Here is a 19239-nt window from a genome sequence, read left to right on the forward strand (position 1 = left end):
TTCAGCCCCCACCAGACTCACGTGGCCATGGGATGTAGTCTCCAATTCCCTGACCAGACAGATTTTGCAGCATGAGTACCAAGACATGAAGCAGTGGAATGATGTTATTCATCCCGCAGTCCTGGCAACATAAAAACAACGTGGCCTCTTGCAGTTGGGTCAAAAACTTGAGGAACCTGTTGACAACCAGATTGAACACGTGCGCCATGCAGGGCGCATGGGCCATCCTTCCTCGGTGCAGCGCGGACACAATGTTCCTCCCATTGTCTGTCACCATGGTTGCGATTTTCAGCTTTTGCGGAGAGAGCCACAGATTGATTTCTTGTTGCATGACGGGGAGCAGTTCCTTCCCTGTGTGACTTCATTTGCCCAGGCAAACAAGGTGTAGAACTGCATGACACCGCTGTGCCCTGCACATGTGGTATGATGGAGCAGCACTTAGACTTGTGGAGGCTGAGGTGGTGGTGGAGAAGGAGGAGGCAGACACTGGCGCAGGAGCAGCAGTTTGACAACATGGAGGAGAAAGCGGCATCTCTTATTCAAGTTGTTAGTGTGGCTGGGAGGGAAGCATATTCACCAAGTGGGCCGTAAAGGACATGTACTGGCCCGCACCATAGTAACAGGTCCACATGTCCACGCTGCCGTGCACCTTGGAAGAAACCAATAAGCTCAAGGACTGGCCCACCTTCTATTCTACATATTTGTGAAGGGCTGGCACTGCCTTTTTGGAAAAAAATTGTGGCTTGGAACTCTCCACCTCAGTTTGGCACAATCCATTAGTTCTCTGAAGGGTGCAGAGTCCACGACTTGGAAAGGGAAGGTCAGCTTCTGCACCTTAAGATGGCTGGACGCATAGGGGCAGATTTATCAAGCTGTCTGAAAGTCAGAATATTTCTAGTTGCCCATGGAAACCAATCACAGCTCAGCTTTCATTTTACCAGTGCTCATGAATATTTTAAAGGGGAGCTGTGATTGGTTGCCATGGGCAACTAGAAAAATTCTGACTTTCAGACAGTTTGATAAATCTGCCCCATAGAGTTTTCTCTTTGTAATTGCCTCGCTCAATAACTGCTGGCGCCGTGCGTAGTGAGAAACAGGAGCATCTGGACTGGGAGATGTCAAAGACAAACAGCTCCCTTTGACAGAGGTGCTGGAGCCTTGACTGGCTGAAATGGCATGTGTGCCACAAGGTGCTGTTGCTGCGGCGACAGGATGTACCTCCACATCTGTTCCACGTTTCTCCCAGGCCTTTGGATGGTGACGTTGCATGTGTTGATGCAGGGCCGTGGTGCCAACATTAGCTTTCTGGCCACGCTTCACTTTCTGCCTGCAGATTCTACATATACACACGCTCGGCTCCTCTGATGTCTAAACAAAAAAACTGCCACACCGCCGAGGTGGTGATTTTATTGCCAACACTCTGTTCTGAGTGACTACTAATGCCTCTACCTCGCTGACCCCCTGTACCACTGCTTACTTGGATCTCCAAAGCTGGGTTTGTATCCTGCGGCCGTTTGGCTCCCGTCCTCGCACTGCAGGCACCCTGCTGACTCACAGCCACAGTAGCAACTTGCTGTCTGCTCTGCTGACACTCTCTTTGCCCGATGCTGATGAATCCCTTGCTACCTTGCTACACCTGGCTCTGAAGTGTGATCGGCTACATCATCATCAATTTCTGTTTCCCTGTCACAGCTATTCTCCTCAAAGGTGTCAATATGCACAGCCTGCCTACTGCATGAAGCAGCAGATGTCTGTCCACCTCTTCACTGCCAAGCAGCTGCTGACTGTCCTCAAACACTTCATCCTTGCTGTTTATTGCAGCTGAGCCCAGACCACCTAGTAGCTCTCTGGCTGAGGGAAATTAACAGGAGAGAGGCTGGTTGAGGACAAGTGAGGGCCACTGACCTGCTTCTGGGCCATGAGAAGTAATTATTGTATCTGACGAACTCATGGACTCTTGGCTGGAGATGTTATATTTGAGGAATTGGGTGACCTTGTCAACACACTGCCGCTAAATCAATACGGCAGTTCTTGCCTCAGAGAGTCACCCCTGCTGCGATGTCCCCTTACTGTGCTGCGACCTGTGCCTGCTCCATCTGCCACCTCTCTGTCTGACATAGTCGTTAATCAACTACGTGGATTTGACACGTTTTTCTTGCTCTCAACTTTAGCATCAAAAAGTATGGGAATTTGCATTATACAGATACCCCATAACGGACACCCTGTAATTGGAGCGAAAATCCGTCTATAAACTAAGTGTATTTGACACATATTTCTTGCTCTCAACTTTAGCAACAAAAAAGTATGGGAATTTGCATTATACAGATACCCCATAATGGACACCCTGTAATTGGAGCAAAAATCACTCTATAAACTAAGTGTATTTAACACGTATTTCTTGCTCTGAACTTTAGCAACAAAAAAGTATGGGAATTTGCATTATACAGATACCCCACGACGGACACCCTGTAATTGGAGCGAAAATCCCTTTATAAACTACGTGGATTAGACACGTATTTCTTGCTCTCAAATTTAGCAACAAAAAAGTATGGGATTTTGCGTTATACAGATACCCCACAATGGACACCCTGTAATTGGAGCGAAAATCACTTTATAAACTACATGGATTTGACACATGTTTCTTGCTCCCAACTTTAGCAACAAAAAAGTATGGGAATTTGCATTATACAGATACCCCACAACGGACACCTTGTAATTGGAGTGAAGATCACATTATAAACTATGTGGATTTGACACTTATTTCTTGCTCTCAACTTTAGCAACAAAAAAGTATGGGAATTTGCGTTATACAGATACCCCACAATGGACACCCGGTAATTGGAGCAAAAATCACTCTATAAACTATGTGGATTTGACACATATTTCTTGCTCTCAACTTTAGCACCATAAAAGTATGAGAATTTGCATTATACAGATGCCCCAAAACTCACACACTGGGAGAGGAGCAGAAATCACTACAACAGCTGTGTGGATATGAAACAGATTTCTTCCTAGTCGCTTCAGTAACAAACAAAGAACTGCTATTTGGAGTATACAGATCCCCCTAAATGCACACCCTGGGATTGGAGCAGAAATTGCTACAGCACAGTACAGTAAAAGCAGCCAGATGCTACAGACAGCACATGCAGTGTGAAATGCTGAGATTGAAAATGGCTGACAGTTTTATAGGGCTGTGTGACATCACATAATCCTGCTGTTCGCTACAGGTACAGGTCTGTAGATGTCATCGAGGGTGTTCCTTTCTCCTTCCCAGAGTTCTCTGCCCCATGTAATACGTTGTGCTTGCGCCCATTTAGCTAAGAAAGAGGAAAAAAAAAACTTTGTTCCCACGAATCAGCATAAACTTCGGATTTGTGACAAATCGGATTTTCCATGAAATTCCTATTTAATTCCACTTTTTTCGAATCGATTCACCCATCTCTAATTACCATATTCAAATACCCTATACATATTTATTTTTGAATAGGGTAGGTGTACTGTACATTTATATGGTAACATGGGAGAAATAATTGTCTGAGATCAGCTAATACAGGTGCATGGACAACTGTCCCTATCACATATAATGATAAAATGCAGTGGGTTGAATACTGTCTGATGTGGCGCACACTCAGGTTCAAACGGATACGTCAAATATGGTAAAGTATTTATTGGTAATCTCGGGACACAACGCGTTTCGGAGTATCAGGGACTCCTTTCTCAAGTGAAATGAGACTGAAAATAAAGTTTCCATATATACAAATTGACAATTGACATAGAGACAAGATAAAAGGACATAAATTTCATATAAAATTCATACAAAAAATTATATATATATATATAAAAGAAGAATTTTTTGTAAAAAGATTTTAGACAATTGGATAATAGTATAGTAAAATTCATGGGACAGCGGTGGTGGGAGATATGAAGGGAAGGGTCTATATAATCATATATATAGGGGGTGATACATTGTGAGGGTGGGTAGGGGGGAAAGGGGAGATTTTCAGTAAACGTGGGGGTAATGGATATAAAATATTAGATAGCAGGTTACCTTCACGGTGATCGATTCTGTTGGGGTAAAATAGGGATAAATATTAAGTAGATAAAAAGTTTTTTTGCCAGGTAAGATTTGCCAGGTAGAAGTAAAAAATGAGTATGTAGCTCACATAGTTGGACAGAGGAGCTGATTGGCTAAGAATAAAAATAGATCGATAAATAAATAAATAAATACATCAATGTGTTAAGTACATCAGTGTGGTAAATACATAAGAAGGCAGAGCCATCGTACAAAAATGAATCCATCAGTACATTAATTGTGGTAAATATATATGAAGGCAGAGCCAACGCTTACCTGTACCACGGGAGAAGCGTAGTTCTATCCCTGAGGTAGACAGGAGGCTCAGGAACGGGCTCAGGAATGGAAGGGGAGGAGCTCGCGCCAAGGGGAATGTTGGCGCGTGCGCTCACTAGACAGAAACCAATAATTTGGGGTGAATGCTAGACCCCAATCGTTATTGTTGATGAAACTGACGAAGGATTGGATGCTCTCCGTTGGGCCGTCCCAGATCAGCAGGAGATCATCAATGTACCTTCGGTACAAGACAATATGTTCTTCCCATTTGGGGTTGTTCTGGATGAAAATGTTCTCAAACTCACCCATATAGAGGTTTGCGAAACTGGGGGCAAATCTAGTCCCCATCGCTGTTCCGCGGGTCTGTCTATAAATCTTATTTTGAAAAGTGAAAACGTTATGTGTGAGTATAAATTTTATAGCATCGAGAATAAAGAGTTTTTGCTTCTTTGGCATGGTTGGATCGCGGCTGAGGCACAGGTCAACTGTTTCGATACCTTTATCGTGGGGAATGTTTGAATAGAGTGCCGAGACATCAAGTGTGACCCAAAAGTATGTAGGTTTCCACTTGATGTCTTTAAGTGCGATAATGACACTTGTTGAGTCTCTTAAATATGAGTCTAGGATTACCACTAGAGATGAGCGAGTATACTCGTCCGAGTATACTGCTCGGTCGAGTATTAGCATACTCGGACCGGCTCGTTACTCGGACGAGTATCTCACCGGCTCGAGATCGAGCAGTAAATTAATAAAATAAATTGAATAAAAGTATTTTTATTGTAAAAAAAAAATATTACACATGTTTGCAGATGTTTTACTTGTAAGAACACATTGAAATAACACTATTCTTCACTTTGCAGGTGTTCGCGTGTGTCTCCCGCTAAGTTAGGAGATGTGCACGAACATCTGGAATGTGAAGAATAGTGTTATTTCAATGTGTTCTGCACTTAAATGGTCCTGTATTCACTGTTTTTAATGTTTTAATTCTATTCTTCACATTGCAGGTGTGCGCGCGTGTCTCCCGATAGGTTCGGAGATACGCCCGCACATCTGCAAAGTGAAGAATACTGTTATATCAATGTGTTCTGCACTTAAATGGTCCTGTATTCACTGTTTTAAATGTTTTAATTCTATTCTTCACTTTGCAGCTGTGCGCGCGTATCTCCGAACCTATCGGGAGACACGCGCGCACACCTGCAATGTGAAGAATAGAATTAAAACATTAAAAACAGTGAAAACACGAACATTTAAGGGCAGAACACATTGATATAACAGTATTCTTCACTTTGCAGATGTGCGGGCGTATCTCCGAACCTATCGGGAGACACGCGCGCACACCTGCAATGTGAAGAATAGAATTAAAACATTAAAAACAGTGAATACAGGACCATTTAAGTGCAGAACACATTGAAATAACACTATTCTTCACATTCCAGATGTTCGTGCACATCTCCTAACTTAGCGGGAGACACGCGCGAACACCTGCAAAGTGAAGAATAGTGTTATTTCAATGTGTTCTTACAAGTAAAACATCTGCAAACATCTGGATTTTTTTTTTTGCACTGTTCTTTTACTGTTCAGTTTTATTAAAAAAATGCTCGGGTCTCCCATTGACTTCAATGGGGCTCGTTATTCGAGGCGAGCACTCGAGCATCTGGAAAAGTTTGTCTCGAATAACGAGCACCCGAGCATTTTAGTGCTCGCTCATCTCTAATTACCACATATTTCTGGAGGTGGATATCCACGTAGTGGGACAGATTGCAGGAGATTGAGGAGATGCCTGAAATGATGGGTCTTCCAGGCGGATTGAGGGGGTCTTTGTGTACTTTTGGTAAGTGGTAGAATACAGGGGTGTTGGGGTTGTCAATCCAGATGTAGTCTCTTTCGCTTTTTGTTATTATTTTATTATTATATGCCTCATTGAGGAGGGTTTTTAATTCAAGGGAGTCATGGTTGATGGGGTTAGTGTTGATTTCTTTATAGTAGTCTACGTCTGAGAGTATTTTGAGGGCTTCTGTGATGTAGGTTGATCGATCCTGTATGACGATCCCTCCACCCTTGTCCGCACTGCGTATAGTAATCGACTCATTGGTCATAAGGTTCTTCAAGGCGCTTCTTTCTCCAACTGTCAGGTTATGAGATCGTTTGGTTTTGGAATTGATAGATCTAAATTCCTTTTCTACCAGTGACATAAAGGTTTCAATGTTGCTACCTCTATGATGGAGTGGGTAGAATGTGGATTTAGGTTTTAATCCACTGGGTTTGATGGGGGGGTCAATTGAGGTGGTGTCAATGTTGTCACCAGTCGAGATTGGTCGATCGGTCTGGTTCTCGGGTGGGTCGACATCACTTGTGGAGACTTCTTTGGGAGTTTTGTTGGGAAGGTTGAAATGTCTTGTAAGTGTTAGTTTTCTGATAAATGATTGTAAATCAATGAAGAGTTGAAATTCATTAAATTTGGCAGTGGGACAGTAAGAAAGGCCTTTATTTAGAAGGCTAATTTCATGTTTCTGTAGTTGGTAAGAGGAGAGATTGAAGATTCTTACTTCAGTTTCTTGTTTTTCTTTGGGTTCTGGGTTAATGTCTGTGGTTCCAGTGGGGGTGGGTTTTGTCTTATGGTGGTTTCTTTTTCCCCCTCTGGTTCCTCGTCTGGATTTTTTCTTTTTTGGCTCTTTACTGAGCCCCATTGAAAAAAATGGTGTGTCTTTTTCAGGTTTGGTCTGCATGGAGTGGTTTCAGAAAAGGGGTTTCGATCAGTTGGTGATCCAAGCGGAGTGGTAGGGTGGAGGGAGAATTGCGTGTGTATGGTTGACGGGGTAATGGCTGGTCCCTTCAGGGTAGCAGGGGTCGATGGGGGTGTGGAGTGTTGGGTCAGAATAGAGAAGTCAGGGTTGTTAAGCGGGGTGTTTGGAGACGGAGCCTGACGTAGATTTTTGAATGTAGTTGGTGGGAGATTAAGTGGACAAATGTTGGCTTCGAGGTCTATGGTGGGGAGGGGAACGGAGGGGGCGTGTAGAAATTGGGGGTGGCTATCAGATCCGATCTTCTGGCGGATCCAGGTAATAGTGGATTGTGTTCGATCGGCACATCTTTTTTGGGAAGGTTGCTGTTATTTGGGTGGTTGGTTGTGTGTTGGGAGGATAATTTCGTACGGTAGTTGATGTGGTTCTTATGGATTGGTGTGTCATGATTTTTTGGATTTTTGTTTCTATTGTTTTTGTTTTTGGAGTTTATGTATACTGCCTGTTGGTTGGGTTGGTGTTTGGGAAATTTGGAAGTGTGTGTTGGTTTGTCATAGCGAAGGGGTCTGTTTTTTGGTGACAGAGTCGTGTTGGAGTTGGCGGGGGTGTTGGTTTGCTTGAGCCAAAATTTTATATTGTTGGATAGGAAATCAGTTCTATCTCTTTGTAGTTTACCCAATTTTTTGTCTATGTTTTCTTTTTCAAAACTGAGTATTCTGCTTGTGATCATCCGGTCGAATTTCACAAAGTCAGGATGATTATGATGGTGACTTAGGAGGTTATGGCATGTATTGATATCGAATGTTAAATTTCTGATGACTTCCTCTCTTTTCGTGCAGATCCGTTCCATGAGTCCATGGGCGCACGAGAGAAGGAAGTCATCCCAGTTTTTGGCAAATGTAGAGTCAGTTTTAAAACAGCATTCAGTTCTTATTCGGAGTCCTCTTGGGACGATGTTCTCTTTAAGGTAGAGACGTAGGAAAAGGACATCAATATGATGTTGGAGTTCATCTTTTAGAAGTTTTTCTAACCTGTAAAAGAGGTTGAGGAGATCCTGGGTATTGATTGAAGGGCTGTTCGGGGTCTCTATTGGTGGTGGCGGATCGTGATGTTGACAGCAGTGTGCAATAAGGAGTTCCCTCTGTTGAACTCTCTGTCGGCAGTAGTCCATTCTTATATAAGTGACAGCTGATAGAGTGCTTTTTCAGTGGTCTTATAATGATAAGCAGAACTTGGACCAAAAACCTAACTTCCGAACTTTGGTTATGCGGACTCAAACCCTCAAAGTTTGGCATGGAGTTTGGGTCCACTCAACACTTAATTTTTTTATCCATTTGCTGCATAATATTAAAAAGGAAGTTTGTTCAAATATTGGTGATTCCCACTTCTTTCCACTACATTATGTTGCAAGGACTCTATTTTGGGCTGAGCACCATCCGATTGTACAGACTGCTAAACCCGCCACCCTGTTTTTCCTACACCTGACTAGGGGCTGCTGGCTATATACTAGGGGGCTGCTGGCTATATACTAGGGGGCAGGTGCTGGCTATATACTAGAGTGCAAGGGCTGGCTATATACTAGGGGGCTACTTGCTATATACTAGGGGACTGGCACTGGCTATATATTAGGGGGCTGGCACTGGCTAAATGTTAGTGTGCTGCTTCCTATATATTAGGGGGCTGGCACTGACTATATACGAGGGGCAGGCACTGGCTCTATGCTAAGGAGTTGCTTGCTATATACTAGGGACTGCTGTCTCTATACTAGGGCACTGCTGGCTATATACTAAGGGGAAGGCACTGGCTATATACTAGGGGAAAGCACTGGCTATCTACCTGGGGGCTGGCACCGGCTATATAGTAGGGGGCTGCTGGCTATATACTAGGGGGAAGACACTGGTTATATAAAAATGGGCAGGAACTGGCTATATAAAAGAGGGCAGGGGCTGGCTATATACTAGGGGGCAAGGGCTGACTATATATTAGGAGGCTGCTGGATATATAGTAGGGGGCACGCACTAGCTGTATACTAGGGGGCTGCTGGCTATATACTAGTGGGCTGGCACTGGCTTTATACTAGGGAGCAGGGGCAGGCTATTTACTAGGGGTCTGGCACTGCCTATATACCAGGGGCTGCAGGCTATATACAAGGAAACAAGCACTGACTGCTGGCCATATACTAGGTGGCAGGTGCTTGATATATACTAGGGACAGGGGCTGGCTATATCCTTGGGGGATACTGGCTATATACTAGGGGACTGGCACTGGCTATATACTAGGTGGAAGGGGCTGGCTATATACTAGGGAGCTGCTGGCTATATACTGGGGAACATGGGCTGGCTATATACTTGGTGGAGGCTGTGACCAATGCATTTCACACCCTAGGCTTATACTCGAGTCAATAGGTTTTCCAAGGTTTTTTTTGTGTTAACATTAGGTACCTCTGCTTATACTAGAGTATATGCAGTAAGTAATATCTGTATGGATAGATGATTAGACAGGTGTAGTGATATATAGCATTTGGTTTATTGGTTTATATAACGGCAGCATGCTCCCAAGTTTTTGGATCATACAACTTTTTTGTTAAAAGTTAATGGTTTTAGTGACATTGAGAAGTATACAAAGCTGTAACGAGTGCAGAGAGGATTAAAAAGCAAAAATCCTGATGGCAAAATAAGTTGTATTATTTTATATACATGACAGTAATGGCAGATGGACAACACAAAAAGGCTGAAATATAAATCTTGGCGTGAATCCGTATATAATTAGTATCTGTAAAAGACATGAACAGATGACTGCTACTGGAATGTTCAGTGCATACATTTTAATTTAGTGTTTAGTTTTGCTTTAATAAATGGTATTCATCAACTAAGTTATGGTATCTGTACCACTTGTAATTGTTCGTCCTTTGTAATAACTATTTTTTTGTACAAATTGACATGGCAATGTTTGTAATTGTAATTGCAGTCAAGGAAAATCACTAAAGATGAAACATAGCATGTCAGAATAGAAGAATTAAAGCTGACAGGCAATATACAATTTAAAAAATGCACTATTAGAGCTGGAACATTTTGCAGCCAGCTTTCAAATGGAGATGAAGCTTCAAAAACAACATCACAGGCCTGGAATGTCTGGCTGTTCTTTGTTCATCTATCTGTATGCATTGTTAAATTATGGATCAAGTTTCACCCATAGCTCCTTGACCACGTTGATTATCCTTGCTATTTCCTTCTTTGCCATCATGCTGACTGGGGTAATAGATAAGCTATGGATTTTTGCCCTGTTAAATACTTTTGAGAACATGAAAAGGTTATGAAACCCTATAGAAGCTTTTTGAATGTGAGAAAAAAAAGATATATCTAGTCATTACTGGTCTGAAACAATAAAGTGAAATTCCCACAGGGCAAAGATCTAAGAAATTGAGAGGCTGCTCCTTTTTTCACAGCTGTCTGAATGATAAAAAAGGCAGCAAACTGCACAAAATATTGAAATGCTGCCAACATTTTAACTTCAAACAGTATTTTTCAAGGGCAACACTGTTAGTTGTACTCTGATATAATGTCTGCCTCTACTTGTACAATATTCCGATTATTTAAATTTACATATAATCCCCCATTGACTTTCCACAATGACCTAATCCACCCAGCACTAAACGGTCTAAATTACACCTTCCCACTTAATTTAATAATGCAGCAACATCAGTAGAGTTAATTTTGTTAAAAATAACATCAATTAAGTAAATAAATAGGTAAAATCAATAGTAAATTTAATTTCTTATATATAAAAGGGAGTGGTGTAGAGGTAATGTACAGTACACTTTTTTATTTTATACATGGAAAAATTGTTAAGGCATATAAAAATACTGCCAAACGAGATAATAATAAAACAAAACTGCAGTGTTGCTGTTGTACTATGGGTAATATGATTTACATTTAATATGTAAATTTTGCATCAGTAGCGCATGCAGCTTAAATGGCCTATTCTGAAATTAGTTTTCTTCAAGATGCTTAAAAAACCTTTAGAAGGAAACATTTTAAGACCAGGGGCATGTGAGAAGAAATTCTAAAGCAATTTTGGCACATGTTTCTGAAACTAGATGAAAATTGCTGGTTTATGCCGTTTTCTGCTGGTTTATGACTCCAATAGATTAGAGGTAGATTTCAGCATAGTGTAAGGAATTTAACATGCCTTGTCAGGGAGATTTCTGGAGGACAAGGCATGTAAAAATCTCCATTATAATTTGTTGGTTTCCATTCCGCAAGCAAATTTCAGCATGATGGTGTTGGGCAGGGACATGAACGTCCAAACCCACCGTCTTTATTTCAGTCTCTGACATAAAACTGGTGAAGACATCTGAAATCTCTGCCAGGTCCTGGTGGAGCACACGAGCCGAACCTCTTAGTAAATCTGGCATTCATTACGTCTGTGTGTGGCAATGTAAGGCTGGTATACCAGTCTTAACATTAATTCAAAATCATACTTCTAAATAAATAATTAATTAATTTAAATCTGCAGCATACTATGCTTAATTCTGCACATCAAGTGGATGGAATTCGTGTAACTCCCACTACATTGTCATCTGTAAATCAACGCAGGTTAATGATTGTTGGTTCTATGGTAACTAACTCACAGTCAAAATGTCCATTTGTCACAGCCTATCTGTATCTGTGTTGTATATGAATTTATTTTATATCAGTGATCCATTAAAATTTTATCAAATTAGAACATTTGACACGCTGCCATCTTGGCTTAGATCACTGCTTCTCATGATGTCATTGGGGAGTGACTATCTGTTGCCATGACGGCCTTAGGTCTTTGTAAGACTTAAGGCTGTATAGTTTCTGATCATTTGTTACTGGCAAATTGTAATACATGATCAGTAAAATTCCCATGGAGTATGGAAAAGTACCCTAGGTGGTCTGAAAAATAGTAAAAAAAAAATAAAAAAAAAATGAAAAAAGGTAAAAATAAAAAAACTAAAAATTCAAAACTTCCCTAGAACTGATATAAGAGTAAATAACCAGTAAAAATCATAAACATTTGCTGTGTCCCCAAATCAGTTAATTAAAAGCAGAAATTTAGAATACTTATAAAGGGAACATGTCACATTTTTTCTGTTTTTCAGTTTCCTCCAGATGCATTCAGAAGTACAGTAGGACCGATGGGACATTTGGACAGCGTTTAAATATTTCCATGAGTAAAAATGGAATAATTACTCGGAAAGCATGGGCAAAGTTTATGTTTACCATGTTGATATTAACTTTTATTTTTCCCTGTATCTTTTCTTTTCTTTTGGTTAGATGTATATGGTATTTCCCATAGAGAAGCTTAAAGGATCACACTACATCAACCAAAAATTAAGTGTTACTCCAAGCCGTACAACACTGGACTGAACACTTTTAAGATCCATTCAGAAAACATTTATGTTGAATATGTCCAACTCTTATATACCATAGCTTTTTATATTTGTTAGAGATTGGTAGAAGATTACCAAAAGAGTCCTTGGAGGATCATTACATCTGTAAACAACTGTCTATTTAGGGTCCTTTTTTGTGTTGTATGCTTCTATATTGTTTAATAAAAAGTAAAAAAAAAAATGTACAGTAGGGCCCCAGAGACTACTATAGGTGACATATTACAGCACAGAACATTATGATCTAATGTACATCAGACCTTTATATAATTCAGTGGGTTTATATGTAATAAATAATTCCTTACAGCATGGCATAAATTGTTATCTATTTTTCATGTTTCATTGTCACAAAATAAATTGATCTTTAAAGAAATTGCCTGAAGAAAATATATCTGCATGTACTACAGAGCAGACAATAGTTAAAACCCCCTTTGTGTCTGCTTGGTATGTTGGTTCTTGGTAGAACAAATAGCTCTATTTATTAACATGAACACAGCTCTGCTTGTTGACAGTTGAAGATAAAGGGAATTGAAAGTGACATTAAGGAGCATCTGGGTGTTCATGTGCATCACCAAGTTTATTTTTTGAGCTTTTGAAAGGTCTTGCCTTGCAGGCTGAAATCTACAACCTTTGCTGGTGACCTGGCGCTGTTAAAGGGTTGGTTCTTTTATTGATTTGTTAAAGTGACAGACGTGGGTGTAAATTTGTAGTATGATGTGATTCCCAAGAGGTTGAAGAGTATGTGTTTTTTTTTTCCTTGACTGATTTGTTCAGTCCTTAATAGAATGTAGAGATTATGCTTCCCTAATGTGTGCGTGCTGCTCTCCATTTATAGCCTTGTAATGTCTTGCTGTGTTTTATATGGAATTAGGTTTGGAATTACATGTAGCCGCAAATCTAAATTAAACAAATAGGTTTTTAACAAAAAGTGATTATGAAAAGTAAAAACATAACAGAATAAACGTTAATTGGAAAGGAATTCTTCATATTCTTAATATATAAAAACATGCCATTTGACGCCACATAGGAATATGAAAAAGGAGGAATTAAATTAGCTATTTGCTTTCTCAAATGGGAATTGAGCCCACTCAGAAGTAAATTATAATCAATTATGGCCTAATTGTAAGTATATACAGCTAGGAATATTAGAGGCAAGCTTAGTGACAATAAATAATGCACAGAAAGAGAGCCTGCACTTCTACAAATCTATCCTACTACTAATATGCTTTAATATTTACAGGAATTGTATTCTTCGTAGTATTTAACATGTAGCTCAAAATACAGCTGCTACATACAGTACAGTGACAGTATCATGCAGTACTATAAAATACCCAGAATATGCAAATACATTAGGCAAAATTCACATCTCCATTCAGGTTTTTCTTTATAAACTAACTGAAATAAATTGAAACAAAAATACTTTTATTCTACATGTATCCATTATAATATCACACATTTTCATTTATTCAGTTATTATCTGAATTTATTTATTATCTTCCATTTTGTTTTAATTTAGATTTTTTTTTTATATTGATATTTCAGCCTTAACGACCAGTGTATTTTAACCCTAGGCAGTCTCAACGATCAAAGCCAATAGGGAAAAGCCCACACACTTGTGGCAAAGGGTTAACTGTCGCGTGTGCGCTGCAATATGCAACAAACACCCTGCCTGTATGTAGATGGCTCAGTCTGTAAGACCTCCTATACTCCCTTAACAGACTTGTGAAATTCAATATATATGTAACAAGTCGATAAGGAGTTGTCCACTTTCAGCAAATAATCAATATGGTTATTTAAACAATTTTCCAATATACTTTCTGTATCAATTCCTCATAGTTTCCTAGATCTCTGCTTGCTCTCCTGCTTTAAAAAAAACTTCTCTGTTTACTTTTAGTGGATAGAAATCTTGTAATGGACATGCAGGTGCACGAGCCTTTAGTATCATAGAAAGTAATTATAGCCATGTGATACTAAAGGCTTGTGCACCTGCCTGTCCATCACATGACCATGGATATTTCTATCCACTGGAAATAGAAAGTAGAAGCCTTCCATAGCAGGGCAGTAAAATTGTTGAAGAATTGATACAGAAAGTATCTTGGAAAATTGTATATGTAAAAAACCATATCAGTTATTAACTAAAAGTGGACAACCCCTTTAAGGGAATTAGACAGGTTTCGGGTACCATTATTTTTACCCTATTTTGTAGCGTAACATAAGCCAACTACTAGGAGGTGCAAAGTATAACAACATTATGCCAGATTTATGATTCACCATCAGACACTTTGATAAATCTGGTGCAGCAGTCTGCTAGTCAACTTATATCTCACCTTAAGATACTTTTGATAAATCTGAGCATTGTCTCCAATCACCACCACACACACATATGACACACCGGAGTTACTTAGCGATTCCGACCTCTTAGTTATACCAGCATTGCACTAGAAAGTTAGAATTGAGGCCAGGTATAATCTACACCAATATTTTCTAGGAAAACCAGTATTCTAGCACAGGTCATAGGAAACTTGGGTGGTCAGGGCATCTTAGCCCTAGGTCACCTTGTGCCCTGACAAACGCACTGTTATTTAAAGTGGTGTATGGGGTATAAACCTAAGAAAACCTGGGCTACAAAGTTTAATAAATCTCACCTCATTACTGTGGAAAAAGAGGCAACAAGGGAAATCACATATGTCTTTACCAGAATACTGGAGTAATTTGCTCCTGAAATGCTGTGTGTCACATTTATTGAGGGTTGTAAACCAATTTTAGGCAGCTTTCTGACTTTTCCAAAAGGGGCGTGGTCTCAGCAAAAGGGGTGTGGTCACGCCAGAAAATTCAGATTGTGGTGCAGCAAACTAGATCAACTACGGTAATATGAAGGTACAACGTATGACTCACCAGTCTTATAATGCATTAATCATCCAGCATCAGACACAATGACTCATCTCCCGCAGAAGAGAACTATCCAGTTCTTCTCCACACTGGTTTATAGACTGACAATACATCTCCCCCAATGTTTTACCCTCCATTCTTCAATGTGAATCATAATTCACTGTGCAAAGTAAAACTATGCAAGAATAAAGAGAAATATTTAACTGTGCTTTAACCACTGCAGCATAAAACAACACACTGCTGTAATTCAAGCAATACATTGAAAAATAAAACTAATATCAATTGCCTTTATGCTGTAATAACAGAGGCCGCAGCAGCTTTTCAAATCAGCAGTAATAGCAATGGGATACATTGTTTCTTAGCAACCACTTTTCAATCCCCTTTTGTTTGCTAACAAAGTACATGTTATTTGATGGTGGGATTTTTTTTTTCTGAACTCAAGATGAATGATGGAAGATTACAATACAACCAACGCTTTAGCAGTCACTGGTGGTAAATCACACAACATGCAATTAATTTCACTGGTGTTTTGGAGTAATTTACTTTAAATAAGCCATAACTGTGATCTGCTGCTAATTGCATTTTAGCAGAGAACAAGCACAAGTTTATTTGAATAATTGAGCAAATTTTGCCCTAAAACAACATCATTAATGAAATGATTAAACAGAAGCATTCATGCTCTTGACCCAAGAGATGTTAACGGTCATTTAAGTGAAATATCTAATATGTACAGTAGTGGATTGCCAATAATAACTCTCATTGACTTAATTATATTTTATCATTTTCTTTGGCAGTGGCCGGGGAACTGTAAGAATGATTTTTTTATTAGACACATTTTTTAAAGCATACGATCCTTTATTAGTCTGCATAAAAGCTAGGTTATTTTTTCATTTTTCATATCTTTATTGGAAAAGACATTGAACTTGGTTTAAAAAATAAACATATAGAAAAAAAATTCCAGGAGTATTAAAGCAGCACCCCATGTCACCAGGAATGTCATTTTTAGCTGCTGACAGGCTCCAATAGCCTGTGCTATGCTAATTTTAAAAATGAATTTGTCAGCATTCTTAATAATTTCAGTAGTTTATAATAGTTAATAATATTTTACATTACCTGGTTCTCTGCAAGCAGTGTGTAGTGAGTCCCAGGAAGGGTGGGGGACTGCAACCTGTGTGAATCTCCTTTCTTCTACACTCATCCAACTCCCTAACCTCTCCCCACCTACTGTCATGTGCATTGAACATGGGGAAGAGGAATGGTTCGGAAGGAAGGAAGCAGAAAGCATGAGGAGACACAGGCACATGGACTGCTGCAGCTGCCCTCTCCTTCCCACAGGACTCACCATACACTGCTGAAAGGGAGCCAAGTAATGTAATATAAACTATTAAAAAATACCTAAATGAAAGAAAGAAGCATTTTTAAAATCAGCACAGCATAGGCTATTGGAACCGGTCACCAACTAAAAATTACATTCCTGGTGACAGATTTACTTTAAGTCTTATTCCCTTTTTTTCTCATTCTCCACCTATTGATTGCACATACAATTGATTTGGCCACTGGCCCAGGCATAGCTATTAAATATTTGGGGCTTCTGCTGTATTATATATAAATTAATGAGGATACTTGCTGGTGTACCATGTGTGAATTAACCAGGCTGGGGATTATTGCTTTATTTTTAACGAGGGGGTGCTGCTGTACTTTGTATTATTAACGAAGCTGCCTCATATTAACTAGTGAGGTTATGGCTGCTGTGCTACAAAAGAAGGAGTGCTTTGCTACATATTAAAGGGTGGTGCTTTGCTATGTATTTTTTAACTTCCTAATGCTGTAGTCCCTTTTAATTTTTTCATTTATCTTTTTCACTACCCACCTGCATAACTTTTTAATGTACTGGGCTGTATGAGGGCTTGTTATCTGCATGACAAACTTCCTATTGTCATTATTTAGACTCAGGACTTGCGCCCACTGACACCTTTAGTCAGTGGACAGGATCTAGTTAGTCTTTCATGAAATGTACTGGGAAGTGTTCAATTGGATTTAGGTTAGAGGACATGGGGAACAATCCAGAATCTCTTTTTCATAGGTGTTTAACCGTTTCTTCACCAATCTTAATGTATTAATTTAATTGTTGTCCTACAGGAACACATTGGGACCTATTTACTAAGGGTACCGCGTAGCATTATGGTCGTGTTTCCCGACTTTTTGGGGATCGTGCCTCGGATTGTGTCACACGTTCAGATTGTGTCACAATTGCGACACAAATTGGGAGCGGGCCGTCAGGCGATCTGACGGATTCGGACTAAGCGCGGGATTTAACATTCAAATTTGTGTCGCAAGCCAAGCACTTACATGCACTGGGAAGAAAAAGGTGAACTCCGGTGGACCTGAGTGGGGAGCGACACATGCAGGATATGGAGGGCAGGATCTAAGTGGATTGCGGCAGATGTGCATTCTGGGGGACATTCCGGATTTGGGATTGCAACGGGTAAGTAAATGTGCCCCTTGTCTTCCTTTCCATACCCATAGTCCTCTAGTGCACCTGGAAAGCTATCCAATGCCTTTGGCAGTGAAGCCACACCATATAATCAGGCTTTCTTCACTGAACTTGATAGTTCATTCAGTTTTTCAACCTTTTATTTTTCTCTTGATTCTACCAGACCCATTTATACCCATCAAAGATTTTCTATTGACTTTCAATTAAAATCAACCATTTCCATCTGTTCACTTGCTGTACTGTTTTGCAAACTCAAGCAAACTCTTATGACAATATTCAAGTTGAGGCTTCTTAATGTTTTTACAAGCCACCATTCCAAACTTGTGTAATGTGTGTTGCAGAACGTGCATGGACATCTGTCATCTCAAAGCATACAGGACAATTCCACTGACGTTTTTGTTGTGCTACAACAGATAGACGTTGTGATGAGCCAACTTGTGGACTCCATTATTTTTCGTGGATGTCTACCTATTGGTTTTGTATTGGACACACTTCATTTTGTATTCTTCCAACTTTCAGGGCACTAACATGATGCAGTTTGGCAATTTTCTTGTCCGAGAGATCACTACTGATGATCTATATGATGCTGTGACCTTTTGCTTGTTAATGAACCTTAATAGCACATTGAGCTATAATGTAGTGTGAGAACAAGTTGTAATTTTTGGTCTAAAAGAACAGAAAGATTGTCCCACAAACCCGGAGTAAAACCATAGCCGTTGCATGACAAGAACCGGTTTAGCTGAGAGAGAGGTTAGTGGCAAGGTTTACTGGTTTCGCTTTTATCATGCTTGATGTTAAGGGCATTGCCTTGAAGGTAGCTGAAAGGCAATATTTTCCATATTAAAAAGTATTTGCATGCTTCCAATATTTTATATTACATAGGATGCATAGAACACCAGAATGGTTGTTTTAAATAGGATATAGAGTATAAAGAATAAGAAGTGTGGATATGATAGAGGGGGGTGGTGGAGATGCTCAAACTTTATAGAAATTGGTGTGAGGTGTTTAGTGAAATAAATAAAATGTATGATAAATTGTTCCAGTTGGATCAATAGGTGGGAATTTTTTATGTTTAAAATATTAAGATCAATAACGTGCATAAACAGATGATTATTTTACTATTGTTTTATGCGAACTCAAGGTATGAAAAATGGTCTTGTTATCTTAACATGTAGCGTTAGAGCTGAAGGAAAATGATGGGTTGCTCCGTTTTTTTTTTTGTCTTCTTTCTGCATGTGCTCCCCGATAAGAGGGTGGGGATGAGAGAAATGGATGTATGCATTATATAATAATGCTCATACTGTATAAAAAGAAAGTATACATTTTTTTCAACACATATTTTTTATTGATTTTG

Source organism: Engystomops pustulosus, chromosome 1 (assembly GCF_040894005.1).
Source record: "Engystomops pustulosus chromosome 1, aEngPut4.maternal, whole genome shotgun sequence".
NCBI classification, from domain to species: Eukaryota; Metazoa; Chordata; class Amphibia; order Anura; family Leptodactylidae; genus Engystomops; species Engystomops pustulosus.